This window comes from Protopterus annectens, chromosome 1.part1 (genome assembly GCF_019279795.1).
Source record: "Protopterus annectens isolate FY-2018-M chromosome 1.part1, PAN1.0, whole genome shotgun sequence".
Taxonomy (NCBI): domain Eukaryota; kingdom Metazoa; phylum Chordata; order Ceratodontiformes; family Protopteridae; genus Protopterus; species Protopterus annectens.
This window is the reverse complement of record NC_056726.1, coordinates 1,585,526,358-1,585,542,250: the sequence shown is the minus strand read 5'-3', so window position 1 is coordinate 1,585,542,250 and position 15,893 is coordinate 1,585,526,358.

Genomic DNA, 15,893 nt, shown 5'->3' with positions numbered 1-15,893 from the left:
TGCAGTAGCTGGAGAGACCACAGAGGTTCCTCACCAAAAGAATCCAGGGCCTCAAACATCTGCCCTACACAGATAGGCTAAAAGCCCTGTCCCTCTAATCAGATTCATACAGACTCCACAGAGGTGACCTCTGTCTGACATGCAAAGCAATCTCAAACCCTGCTTTGATGGAACTGCTGCATATCTGCAAGTCAAGCTCCGCTTGAGTAACCCGCACGCACAACCTCAACCTGGTCTGGGACACCAATAGGACTTGTTGGTGGGATGGATTTGTGCCCCAGAGACACCACCATCTGTGGAATAGACTCCCTTGCCACATCAAGCACAAAACCTCATTATCCCTTTTTAAGCACAACTGGATGTGAAACAGAAAATATATCCATGGGATTCCACCTGTATCCCTGCTGCACAGGGGCTTTGAGTGTTGACTTGTCTAAACATGGGCTAAATTCTTGGCTAGGCTTATAAGAGCCTCAGGACCAGTAGCCTAGTAACCTCCTATGATCCTATGGCTAACAAAGTTTGTTGATAGTTGCAAACAAGAAGTGGCTATCAAATCACATTCTGATAACTTAAGTTCTTCAGCAAGGATGTGATTAGATAAATGTTTGATATGTTAATTATAAGCACACCTTCAATTCCAACAAGTGTTATTTATTTTCCTTTGCTAAATCTAACATAACCATGGCATACCATATAGAGAGCAGTTGACTTAAATAATACTGAATTATCAGGGACTTTGGTATGTATGCTAGGAAGCCCTGCTTTGCTTAACATTGTTTGTTAGAAAATCCTTCTACCATGCAAAGCTTATCCTTTGGCATATCTTTACAAAGTCCAAGGAAGTGATAGTCCCACTTTATTCATCCCTTCATTGAATATATTACCTCTGTTAGAATGTGCCTTCCTAAGTGCCAAAACCAACTTGAGAGAACTCAGTGTTCCTAACCAAGAAGATTTCTGGTCTTTGTAACTGTAGCTTTTTTGACAGTCTAAAAGTACTATCCCTCTACTCAGCCCCCCGGGGAGTAATTTCTGCTTAGAATTATGTGATATGAAGAACTCCACAGTTTTTGAACTCATTCACATAAAAAGCACCCAATCCTAAAGCAAATGCCATAGTAGAGACAAAATTCAGCACTAACACATCAGTAATAGATTAGATAACATGTACTTAACCCAACATGTCCACAATCTCCGGAACAGGCACCCTTTACATATCAAGCAGATTATTGCCCTGACAACATTTAAGACCAGCTGGAATGATTGCATGTCTGGCCACAAATTTGCATCTAGGTTCTGGGTTATGTAAATGACCTGTACTGAGTGACATAACTAAGCTTCTGTATCATCTCTTTAGCCAAAATCTTAGCACACTCCTACCAATCTATGATGCAATGAACTTGAGTAGATAAGGATGGTTAGTAAGTCTGATAATTGTAACTGAAGAGTTTATCTCTATTTGGAATTAAGGCATAAGTGGAAACTGATGTAGATACATTGAAATCTTTTTGATATAACATTAAAGCAACAGCATTTAGGCTAATGTTGGTTTAATTTCTCCAAGTCATTTAGGTTTCTAATACAGTGACAGGAATGGGTCCCATTCCTAAGTCAGGGTCTGATTAAAGTTTGCAAAGCAGTATTGTTTCAATCTTTGATGTTAGTCAAAAGTGCTCTTTGCAGCACCTGCAATGTGCCTAGAAGTGACTCCTTTTGCAGTTCATACTTAGTTGCATGTATAGGCAGCATATCTAAATACGACTGTCAATTATTTTTTTGAGATCCATTGTTCCTACTAATATTGGAATTGTCTGTATAGCTTTCTTCCACATTGCCCTCATTTTGCTATTTTATGTTTTTGTGTCTCTCTGTATAGACGGCACTGCAATCACTAGGCATAGCAATGTCAATTATTGGAGCTATTTTTGTCTTTTTTTCATGGACTATTATTTTTGGTCTCAAGTCTATTTTTTGAATTGCTGATAATGGGTGATCTCATGTGATATACACTTCATTATTCTCTGTAAGGCTTTGTGGTTCACGTTTCCAATGCTTTTCAGCTACTTCTATATTATAGAGTTTGGTTACTCCCTAACGCAACAATCAACAAAGTATACAGACCCTCTGCCATCAGAATATCACAACCAAAAGGTACGCATCTGTTTCCAATTCTTTTTTACAAAAACTACATTTGTCTGTTTCTCCAGCATATTCAATGGACTTTGTAAACCAAAGTGTACATTGTCCACTATCCTGAGCTACCATTATTTAACCACTCACCTTTTGGTTTCAACTCTTCTCTCCTTAGTCATTCGTGCATCAAATCCTAGTCAACATGGAGTTGTTTGAGGACATCTCTGTACTAGCTGCTATATTCATAGTTTTTACTCATTTCTTTCCTTCTTATATGATCCTTCTACTTATATACTTTCTTTTGTTTTTTCACATATTTAACTGCTTTCTGTTTTTTATCTACTTCTGGTATGATTTTCATTCCTACTTTCCTTCTGAATGCTTCTGCTAAACTAAGCAGAGAGGTCATCTTAGACTTCTTCTCCTTCTTTCACCATGGCTGGATCTGATAAGGTCACCAGATATGCATGCAGTTCCACAATTGCAGATCTATACCTGTAATAAATTTCAAGGCCCATACCTCCTTCCGAGCGTGGAATATATAATCTTGCTAGACAGTCATTTTTGTATATCATTTGATAAGTGCGAAGTATTCTTCTTGTTTTTCTTTCCAATTGATCCAATACCTTTTAGGACCAGTCAATCACGCCAACACTGTAAGTTAAAACAGGCGAGCAAATTGGTTTATAGCTTGGGCTTTATTCTTAGCTGTCAAGGCTGTTTTCCATAGTAGTTTTAGTTTTCTGAAGTATTTTTAGTGAGTTTTATTCACATCTGTTCTTGTTTTACTGCCGATCCTTCATCAGTTCTCAAATATTTATACACTCCTTCTTGCTCAGCTTCCTTTATGCCACATTTCCATCCTAGATTGATATTTTCTTAGTTCCCTCCTGCTTTAAATGTTGCTTTTGCACATTATCAAGACCAATTCGTATTCTTGTATTATCTGGGGAAGTTCTAACCAGTTACAGTTGTGCTGTGAACTCTTCATTTGATGAACTCTACTCTTTTAAGTCATCCACAAAAAGTGGATGAGAAATTTTTCAGCAAGGTTGTTTTCTGGGAACCAAACTGCAACCAAGACCTCATCTGCTAAAAAAATGTTTAGTAGGTTAAGTGCAAGACAAAACAGCAGCTGTGACAAAAGAATCCCTTTGGGATATCCACCTTTGAATTTTTATCCAAGGGAGAACAATTTGCCCATTGTCATGACTTAATTTCAAAGTGACTTGCCACTGTTTCATGGTCACTGTAATATAATTAATGAAAATTGTATCTTATGCATCTGTAAGAATTCTTTTATCCACGAATGTGGGATACTGTCAAATGTTTGTAATCTGTCTAAGCCATACTTGGATGCTTCCCCCTTTTTACAATTCTCTATTATGGCTTTGTTTTGCAGCAAATGATCCTTTGTTCCATGTGGCTTTCTTTTGTTACATTTTTGTTCTATTGCTATAATTGAATTTTCTTCTAAATAACTATAAACTCTGTCAGCATCAATTCCAGTGTATAGTTTGTACATCATAGGAAGACACGCTATTGGTGTATAGTTTTTAAGGTGGCTTACAGGTCAACTCTTAATGAGGAGTATTGTTTTCCAGTTGTTAACCAGTTTAATATCTGTTTAGGATGACTAAATAAGTAGCTCTTACACAGGACTAAATTTTTGGGTAATAATATTAATACTTTTAGCCAGAAGTTAGGTACTGGATCAGTACCTGCGTTTTTCTAATTAGGAGCCTTTCTTAATTTTGTTTTAATTTCTCTGGTGATTACTTCATGTCATTTCATATCCTATGCATTTGAACTCCTTACTGGTTCTTTTAAATTTTCTATCCATTCAGCATCTTTGTTATATTCCAAAGGGTCTTTATAAATATTAATCCAAAATGTGTCTATTTCTTCCCTTTTTGGTGGTGTTTCCATTTGTTTTACTTTGCTTCCTAGTTCTCTTTAAAACTTTTTTGGGTCATCAGTGACTTATTTTGTACTGTTATGGACCATTAAAGAATTATTTATTTTGTACTTTTCCTTTATATTTACCTGCATATCTTCTACATTTTTTCTGCCTGTGCTGATATCATTACTTTGTTATTTGCAATAGTGTATTATAGGTCATGGTCTGTTCTGATACTGTACATTGTTTTCACATCTATCTTTTTAAGGATTTTTTGTTGATCTGCTCCCTCTTCTATATTTATCTAATAATGACACTTCTTGTCTTAATTGTTTTATAATTTTCTCTATTTGATGCTTCCATTATGATGTTTTATTTTTTCCCTTTTCCTTATTATTTTGTATTTTGGTGGTAAAACTTTATCTATTAGTTTAGCTGTGCAGTAATATATCCTATTTACTCCTGCTATATCAGTCTTGCTTATTGCATTCATCTGTTTTACCAGACTTCTAACATTTTGGACATTATTGACTTTCTGTAATCTATTTCTATCATCGATCTGAATATGTCTATCCATCTGTATTAAATCAAGCAACTCTTCCCTTAGATCATGTTCTCCTAAACCAGGGCACATTCTTTGCTCTCTGCTTCCTGTGGGCATTCTACAGAAAGTTCCATAACATCTTCCTGTCACGTATCCTCTCCAGCTGCATCCTGTATCATCCAGTGCTCCTTTGAATGGAAACCCATTTGCCCATCACACTATAACATTGTCTGCATCATAGTAGCCACTGTTTCCTCTTCCTTCCCTAAATTTTTGTACTGGTTTTCTACTAAAGGCTCCAAAGCATCATCATGCTGCAAGTGATCAGATGCTTCCTGCTCCACTCGTTTCTTCTTCATTTGGGAACTCATTGTACCATCATGTGGTGACTTTACCTGAGCTGGATATTCAACACTAAACCACTCGCTTTGCAAATAATCCACAATTTCAGTTTCTATCTCCATTACTAATCTTCTCTTCTTCTTTCCACCTTTGCTTTCTTATTTTTTGTTTAGTGAATGTCTTCGCCTGTATGTTTTTTTCAAATATCCTTGGTGCTCATTTTTGTATTGATTAGTTTGTTTTCTCCTTTGCATAAATATCGTACCATATCAAATCTATTTTCTTTTTCTTTTCCATGTCTATTTCTTCTTCTGATGTTTCCCTCTCCAACTGTTTCTCCTTAGTTTGGCAGTCATCGTTCCATTGTGCTGTAACATGACCTGCGTAAGACTTTCTACTCTAAATCATTCACTTTGCAGCTATTCTATATCTTCAATTTCTGTTTAACTTCTACTTTACAATTCTTCTGTTCAAAATTCCCACTTCATGTTGTTATTTATTTTTTGTATTGTTGAGTTTTTCCTTATCTGGGTGCCTTTGCCTCTATTTTTCTTCAAATATATTTGGAGTTGCTTTTCGTATTGATTAGTCTGGCTTTCTCCTTTGCATGATTATTGCACTATATCAGATCTCTTTCTCTTTCCCGTGTCCTTATTTATTTTATATACCTTTCAAAAATCTCTAGGTTTTGTTCTTTACACTTCCTTTGTTCAGTTTCATAAGTGTTTACTAGGCTAACGACCACAAGGGCCTTTTTAAGCCTAGCCATGCATCCCAAATCTCTGACAAGTTCTGATGCCCTTGATAACTGTAATAATGGGCCTGGGAGATGAACCATTTACAGGTTACTGTGTTCATTAGAGACATAAGTGGTAAAACAGGGATGAATTTCCAGTTTCCCAAACATTTGTCCAAGTTGCTCTTGAATTGGGTTAGGGAGGATCTGTGCTTTACATGGATGGGGAGCCTGTTCCATAGATGGGGGTAGTCTCTGGGATACATACCTATCTCTCCAGCAGGTCCTATTTATATCAAAGGTAAGGTTTAAGTCTTTAGAATGGGTAAGTCTGGTGCTGTTTTTTTTTTTTTTTTTTTTTTGTGGATATGCAGGAGGTCCATGAAAGTGTGGCCTGACAATGCTTTGTATGCCAGGCATAGATCTCTCCTCAAAAGCCTGTAGGAGACAGAATACAGGGATAGGGCCTTGAGGTGGTCTGCATACGACATATTACTTTTCTTTTAGTGAGGAACAACTGTAGACATTCCAGTTGCTGGATATGCCTGGTCAGGTACATACCAAAGGTGGCATTGTACTCAATGATAGGTCTGATGAATGCCGAATACAGTGGAACAATGACTTCCTTGGACTTAGATGCCATACTTTTGTTTATAAGTTGCACAACATAGAATGATTTCCTCATCACTGTAGACACGTGATGATCAAAGGTTAGATTACTATCTATGTGTATCCCTAAGTCCCTAACTACTGGGTCAGCTCTAAGGGGTGTGTTATCAATATAATATTTACCAGGGATGAATGACATCCCAAAAGATACTATTATACATTTCATGGCATTTAGTTTTAGTCCATAGCTCTGACACCAGTTGTCTGTATGTGTCGGCCCCTCCTGGAGAACATTTGTGTCAGTGTGAGATTCAATGACAGCTCCTAACTTGCAATCATCTGCAAATTAGTCAGCCAGAGACCACTGACATTGGCCTTGACTTCTGAGAAGTAAATGCAAAAAGGAGCAGTCCATGAATTGATCCCTGAGGGACACCACTTGTGACTGGCCTCTTTGTAGAGGTGGACTCCCAAATTCTAACTTCCTGGGTCCTGTCTGTGAGCCAGTTGGCTATCCACCAGGTGACATACAGGTTTGTACCTAACCTGTTGAGTTTGTCAACAATGCCCAAGTGTGGTATTGTGTCAAATGCCTTGGTCAGGTCAGGTAGGCAGTGTGAATGATTTTGCCCTCATCCATCGCTTTGGTGACCTTCTCAAAGAAGTCCACAGGGTAGAGTAGGCATGATCTGTCTTTGACAAAACCAAACTGGGCTGGGTCCACTGTCTGGAGGTTTACTACTTCTCTATTGATAAAGGTTGTATATCCTGCATTAGAACCTAGGACCCTCTGTACTCCAGCCCTAGTACCTACACTTACACCTGCTGCCACAGGGCTACAGGAAGTTGTAAATTTTTCAAGCAGTCCAAAGTTCCATTGCCTATGTAACATTTTTTTATGGATCTGTTGTGTTAATGAAGACAAATTTGCATCTGAAGCTTTTGACAGTTTTTCTTGTGTAAGTGTTTTTCTTTCATCTAATTTCTCTCATAATCTTTTTTTGAATATCTTCTAAACAGAAATTCAGGGCTTCTGGCATAATAACTATACTTATTTTTTTCTTATCCTCAGCAGTCCATTCAATCATCTTTATGGCCTTTTGTGACCTATTAGTTTTTGTGATTTTTGTGGACTACTACTTCATTCTACAACAAGAGGGCATCCTTCTCCTCAGTCAGGCCTAATCCCATTGTAGGAATGTTTCCATGTCTTGAGGATTCTGCACAACCATTTTATCCAGTCTTGGCACCAGATCACACATCAGGACTGGGCACTTTTTTATCCTTGGACTTGTGCAGTGTAGGACATTTTGTTTACTCCTGTAATTCTTTTGTAAGGGACCTTTGTGGACATTCCAGTTGCTACATGTGTTTGATTAGGTACATACTGAAAGGAGAATTGTACTCTATGATGGGTCTGATGAGGGACAAATACAGTCATACGATGACCTATTTGGCCCTAGATGTCATGCAATACAGAAGAATTTTCTTACTACGTCGGATACATATTGGTCAAAGGCTAGGTTACTAACTACATGAGTTCTGAGATCACTGACTATTAAATCAACGTTTAAGGGTGTTTTATTGATGATGTAGTTACACTGGGTATCTGACTTCCATAAAAGTACTATATTGCATTTTTTGGTGTTGAGTTTTAAGCCATGGCTTTGTCACAGAACACTTGCATGTGTTAAACCTTCCTGGAGGGTATTGTCATCTTGGGAGGATTCAATGACTGCTCCCAATTTGCAGTCATCTGCAAAGTTGGTTAACCAGAGGCCTTTGACATTGGCTTTGACATCTGAGAAGTAGATGGCTTAGCAAATAAGACTAGCCAGACAAATAGGTTTGTAGTTTCCATGATCTGTTGAAGGTCCTTCCTTATGAGGATGATAGATGCAGTCCTATATTCTTGTGGACAATGCCTAATTTAAGAGTTAAATAATGACTCAAGTGGTCCTGATAAGTTGAATTCTAGACTGTTCAGGAGGCATCCTGGGATGTTACTGGAGTTCATTAAGGTCATGATCTTGACTTTAGTGTGGACAGCCAGTACTTAATTTTTAGTTATAGTTGGAGGAGTTATATTTTAGGTATTTCTTGGGGGATGGTTGGGGGTGGGGGTGGGGTAAAGTTATAACTGCATTTGTCTAATAACAGGCTCATTTTATTGCCAGGCTCAGTGAATGTGATAACCTTAACCACCAAGTCAGCACATTGCTGTGTGCTCCATTGAGGTTTCTGACACAGATGAAGATATCTTTTCCTGGGAGGCAATCTTAAATTCAAGGTTGGCTTTTTTGATATAAAAGCCCTCTTGATTTCCTATTTAGTTTGATGAGAGAGTTTTTATCTTTATGGGAACTATAGCTCCTGATTTTTGCCATATTTTTCCTTTTGTTGTATATCCTGTTTAATTTGGGATGCCACCAGGGAAGTTTGTTTCTAGGACTAGTTCTGGCCTTACTTCTAGTAGATACAGCAACCCCACTTACATGGTTGTACAAAATTTCTGAGAGCAATTCAGTGCAGGCTCCGGTATTCTTAGGGTTTGGTGGAGCATCAAATTTTGACAAATCATAACTTAATGAAAGCTGATTTGGATTTTGAAGGAGAAAGTTTTATGGTCAGACTTTACCAGGGAGGATGAGAAATGTATTGGTTGGGGGTGTGCAGTTTTGTTCTATATTTGTGAGTTTGAAATCCAATATGTAGGGACCTGTAGAGGTCATATTCACTATTTGGTTAAGGGTGTTTATATTTATGAAGTCCATGAAACACTCTGCCTGTAGATTTGAGGGCATTTCGGATTTCCAGTCTATAGGAGGATAATTAAAGTACCCATGAGTAGGGGGTTAGGTTGGATAGTAAGTGTATCCAATAGGTCCAAGTATGCACTATGAGCTCCTTGGGACATGGAGAGTGACCTGTAGCTGGCTAGGTTATGCTACAAGATTTTTTCTATGGTTTTCTGCAAGTCAAGGAACGTCAACATGTCATCCTTGGTGGTATGCTTGCTACTGATGTATACTGAGATATATCCACTTTTAGCCCTTTGCAGCAACTGTTCTAAAAGGATGTAAGGTGATGAAACTTTGCACTGCTGCAGTACTCTGTGCATCTTTAAATCATGTCTTGGTAACTGTGCAGTTGTCTATATTCCAGAGTATTAGTAAGGCTTGGAGAGTGTGCAGTTTTTTTTATTTAGGCTCCTGGCATTGAGCAGTAACACCTTGAGGTTCAGTTGATTTGATATGTCAGCAGATCTGTCAATTTGGCATTGCCTGAAAAAAGGCACTATGGGGTGGATAAAGTTTTAGCCAGTATTTGAAAGCCTAGATGTGACAGGTGCTGACCATCCTTTACAAATCAACGTGGCCTGTTAACCATGTTCTCCCAAGATGACAGATATTGGATCCCCTTAGAATGACACCAGAATGACAGACAATTGTTGAAATCAAATTTTTGTTTTTGCTCATATTGTGGTATGATCCCCGATGATGGTAATATCTTGTGCAATACTGGGCTCATACCAGCCTGACACAAATAGTCTGAAAGTTCTATAACATCTATCTTCATATAATCCAAAGTCAAGAATTACCACAAATAGTGAATGAGGAAATTGGTAGGATTCCACCTGTCCCTTAAGGGTAAAGGGTCATGCAAAAAACTGCAAGCTTCTAGGAAGCATTTCAGTAAATATGATGGGCCAGCAGTGCCTTCTTAATCCTAAAAGTTTCTTGCCTATAATAATTCAAATTAAATTATCAGGTTTATATCATCCCCTCCTTTCTGAAGATTAAGATGCAGGTTGCTCTTTTAAAAAAAAAAAAAAAGTTTTATTCAAAAATGGATAAGCACTGTGGCCTTAAAAATTTCTTTTTCTGATATGAGTACAGCAGTCAAACAGCATGAGATTTTATAAAAGTAAAGCAGTTGGTGGCTCAATTCATTAACAGCTAAAGCATTAACGAATTTTACTAAACAGTACTTCTCCAGGATATTACAAGTGTTAAAAAAGCAGGAACGTCAAACTTGAAACGCGGTTCATTCTACCTAAAAATTCACTGGTTATTAAACCTTACACATTGACCACTTTTACAAAATAATATCCTAGACCTAGTCATTACCAACGAGTGACCGGTGTTCCACACCTGAAGTCAACTCCTCATTAGTCCGATCCGAACATAAGTTAATCATCTTTGATATCCACATCCCACCCCCACTCATTAAGGAAACCACGGTAAAAAATTTCTCCAAAGCCAACGTCATGTTTCTTAAAACAAAAGTGGTGAACTTCATGACACCCATGCAGATGGACAATACAGTTACAACTGCTGAATCCTACACAAATGCACTCTATAAGCACGTACACAAGTGCATGGATCGTGCTATCCCAAACAGAACCAAGACGCTATCCTCCAAAAAAAGTAAGCCAATCTGGTGGTCCCCTGCCATAAACAAACTGTACAACAGAAAGAAGAAACTACTGCAAAAGGGAGTAAAATCCCATGAGTGGAGGAGCTCCCTGGTCAGCCTCAATAAGAAGCTGAGATCCCTTATAAGATCCTCCAAAGCTAGGTACGAAAACAAAATCACCACTAATTCTAAAGTCAACCACAAAGCATCCTATAGCTATGTCAAGAATCACGATGGCAACACCCAGATCTGCTCTGAGTTACAGCACAACGGCATGAAAATTACAAAACCAACAGATATTGCCAACATCCTGGCAGATGGGTTCAGTGCTAACTTTAGCCCCCCATCACCCCCTAAAGGGCCCATATCTATACAGGAAGAATGCAGAGTCCCTGTAATCACAACTACGAAGGTAAACGCTGCACTCTCTAAACCCAAAAACACAGCATCCATGGAAACAGGCAACATCCCAGGCTGTGTTTTACATGAACTTCAGAACAAACTGGCTCCCCAACTAAGCACCATATTCAATAATAGCCTCACATCAGGCTTTGTGCCCACTGAATGGCACACAGCAGCAGTTATCCCACTCCACAAAGGGGGAGCCACCACTGATCCTGGGAAGTATCACCCTATTAGCCTGACAAGCCTGGTCTGCAAGGCCATGGAACGTATCATCATGGAATTCCTAAACAAAGACATTGGTAACCTCCAAACTCTGGATCCCACCCAGTTCTGGTTTGTGAAAGGCATATCATGCCTCCTGAACCTGATTGACTTCTTTGAAGCAGTCATCAAAGCCGTTGATGAGGGTAAGGTGGTTCACACAGCCTATCTTGACCTCATCAAGGCTTTCGACACCATCCCCCATTCTGGAATTATAGCTAAACTCACTTAACTAGGTATAAATCCCTAAATCACAAGATGGGTTGCCAACTGCCACTGACAGAACTCACACTGTAAAAGTTGCAGACTCCAAATCTGACCTCAAACCAGTGACAAGTGGAGTACCACAGGGTTCAGTCCTGGGACCTCTCCTGTTTGGTATCTACTTCTCTGAAGTACAGGCTAACACAGAAGGCCTCTGGCTAATGAAGTTCGCAGATGACTGCAAACTAGGAGCCATAGTCAAGTCCTCAAATGATGTGGACAGCCTACAGAACAGCCTCGCTGAGACAGATGCCTGGTGTCAGAGCCATGACCTCAAGCTCAATGCCAAAAAGTGCAGTGTAATCCCCTTTGGCAAAAACTCTGTACCCATGAACTACCACTTTGGCAGCAATCCACTTAACACTGAATGTGTGATAAGAGACCTTGGGACCCAGGTGGACAGTAGTCTCTCCTTTGACAGTCACATCACCACAGTAGTCAGGAAGTCCTTCTATGTGGCACACCTCATCATAAAAGGGTTCTGATCCAGGAAAAAATAGGTCATTGTTCCCCTGTTCTCGACACTCATTAGACCCATTATAAAGTACAATGCCCCTTTTAGAATGTACCTCATAAGACATCTGCAGCAGCTGGAAAGGCCATATAAGTACCTCACAAAGAGGATAACTGGCCTCAAACAAATGCCCTACACCGACCATCTCAAAAAACTCCAGATTTACTCCATAGCATATTGCCTACTTCGAGGTGATCTCGGCCTAACATATAAAGCTATGTCAAACCCATAGCTGTTGGACATGCTACACCTAAAGAAATCCCAATCCCTCTGAGTTACATGCTCTAGGGACCTAAACCTTCTCACTACAATAAGCAGGACATGCTGGAGGAATAGATTCCTATCCCAGAGACTTCCATACTCTGGAACAGGCTACCCATCTATGTCAAGCAAAGTTCTTCATTAGCACTCTTCAGGAAAAATCTTGATAAGTGGATGGGAAATAGGAAATACACCCTGGGGATCACTTCTGTGTCTCTGCTCGACAGTGGCACAGGAAATAACTTTCTTGGGTGGCGTAAGCCAGGGAACCTTGTTGGCTAGGCTTACATAGGCCCTTGGACTGATAGCCTAGTACCTACCTATGAACCTATGAACCTATAATGTGATTTTAATACCATATATACTTTATTATAGATGATCTGAGGAAGCACATTATGCAAAAGTGCTTTCTTTGATACACTGGTAACTCTTAGTTTAAATATTTTGTTAAAACATTTGGATAATAAGACTAGGTCAGTCAGATTCCAAACGGCTAATGTTAGAACCTAACTAATCACTTATCCATAATATTCAAATAAAGACTTTGCTGGACACCCTTGTTTCATATTGCCTTGTTCCTGTCTGTCCCAAATATTCTTCACCAGATTGTCTTTTGCTTTTCTGCATATGTACCTGAACCACAGTAATATGTTTTCTTTGACCTTTTCTACAGCTGGAGCTACTTTGGCTTTTGCTCTTATGCCCATGTTTCTACATCTGTCCTGCAGTGTGTGTCCCACCACCCTTCTCAGGCACCACATCTCCATCACCACTAGCTGCCTCAGTCGCAGTTTCTGTACTGTACAGTAGTACTGGTTGCACCACTGTTTTGTACACCTTACTTTTCAGCTTCTTTGGCATTCTTCTGTAATATATTACACCTAACACTCTGCACTAATTGGGTGCAGCCCCTCTGATTCTAGCTCTGACCTCCTCATTCAGACTTCCCTACTCCTCAACCACCCCTCCCAGATACTTGAAGTTAACCTGTTCCACTATTTTCCCTTCTATCTCAATTCTCAGCTTCTTCTGATTTTTCCCTTTTACTGCCATAACAACTGTCTTATCTGTACTCATTTTCATCTCATCTGCCTTCAGTTTTGCATTCCATTCCCCTATCCTTTGTTGAAGTTCTTGCTCAGAGTCTGCCTATATGCCACATAGGTTGTGTCCCCTCTGACCTCTTTGTTAATGTAGTCCATCCCCAGTATGAACAGCAGTGTGCTCATAACTGAACCCTGATGCACATCCACTCCCACTGGGAACCCCTCTGTAAGATCAAACACTGTTCATACTTGAGTCATTGGGCCCTGGTACACAGCTTGCACTAATTCTACCAATGTTTCTGGGACTTCAAAAAAAAAAAAAAAAAAAAACACACGACTGCCCAAATCACCTTTCCTGGGAAGTTGCCATATACCTCCTCCAAATCTAGGAATGCCCGTTTGAAGTCTTTCCTCATCTCTAGCTTATTTTCAAATATCTGTCTAACTGCAAACATCAAGTCAGTTGTACTGCATCCTGATCTGAATCCAAAATACTCACCTCCCATCTTACTTTCTACTACTCTGCATATTCACTTATCAATCTCCAGAACTTTCATGCAATATGACAGGAGTTTGATACCTCTGCACTGCCCACAGTTGTCAATGTCCCCTTTATTATTCAACACTGGCACTAGTGTGCTTATTTATCAGTCATCAGGGATACATCTTTCTGTCCACAAACCAATTGAACAACTAGTTGGAAATTCCTTGCAGACAGAATTACAGCAGTAACTGAGAGAAAGAGCAACATTGTTTGTAACTGAGAGAAAGAGCAACATTGTTTGTAACTGAGAGAAAGAGCAACATTGTTTGTAACTGAGAGAAAGAGCAACATTGTTTGTAACTGAGAGAAAGAGCAACATTGTTTTTACAAAAATGCAGTGAAACTGACAACAAAAGCAGGAAACTATAGTGACCACGCAAAATAACTTAAGCAGGAGTGATTTAGTTATCGAAAGTACTTAGCTTTGCCTGGATGGTACCAGATACAAGTAAAACACTTCTGGAACACAAGCTAGGATGCCAAGCTTTACTGAACTCTAGGAAAATGAGCAGGAAATAATTTGTAGTAAAGGAGGTTTGCTCAAGGGAAATACTGGTTTGATGGGTGGGCACTTGGTATTACTGTCTGTGTGGAATCTGCATGCCCCTATGACTCCAAGTTCTTTTATTTCCTCCTACATAACGATGGTTGACTAATTACCCTTTTTCCTATTTTTGCAGATGGGGTCAGGATGCCATTTCTACAGTGACAATCATCTAGAGCCAAGGTTCACACCACTGGATATCTAGGCCTGCCACAGCTGTTCTTCCATACAACACAGTCACGTGCGCACTCACTCCTATGGCCAATTTAAGGTGTAGTCCACCTACTGCATATCTTTGGAATGTGGGAGGAACCCAGAGCACCTGGAGGATACCCACAACCCCGACAAAGAGGGTCTATATTATATAGTTGAAGTTTCAAAACTTCAAACCTCATATGCTCAACAACATATGAGCGAAGTTTGAAACATCGAAAATATAATAATAAATTTAAAAAAAAACTTACCTCAACGCATCCTGCACCCCCCCCCTCACTTAAATATACCAACTCCAAGATCGCACTTCAGTACAGAAAATGGAAATTTTCCCATTCTGCACTGTACGGAGCCGATGCTTTTCACTTTCAAACTTTTTAAAGTTCGATCATATTGTGTCGATCATATGACATTCGAACTTTAAAATGTTCAAATACTTAATAGGGACCCGATAAACACAGGGAGGAAATGCAGATTCCACACAGAATGTACCCCAGCCATTGTTTCTATACATATATATCTATATATATATATATATATATCTATATATATATATATATATATATATATATATATATATCTATATATATATATATATATATATATATATATATATATATAATATATATATATATATATATATATATATATATATATATATATATATATATATATATATATATATATATATGTGTATGTGTGTGTGTGTGTATCTGTGTGTGTGTGTGTGTGTGTGTGTGTGTGTGTGTGTGTGTGTGTGTGTGTGTGTGTATGTGTGTGTATATGTGTGTGTGTGTGTGTGGGTGTGTGCGTGTGTGTATGACTATGGTACATTTGCCTTTATTTTCTGAGGCATGATTAAAAGTAGTCTGTTAAGTATCATTTTGCTTATGTGGCTATTAAGAAAACTGTAGATTCAAGTTACAGCTATATCACTTTTTGCAGAAGTGCACAACAAAGACAATTTTGTTTTATCCTTCTGAATAGAACTTAGTTTTGTTTGTCAGAATTTTTTTATTTTACTCAGGATGTGCTGAATCAGAATTACAACATAGAGAAGGGAAGAAAAGTGGTAAAGGGTTCTTATGCATGGTGGCTGTGGGGATAACCTTTAAACATTTAAAAAGTCTTAATTTCAGTGATAATTTATACTTT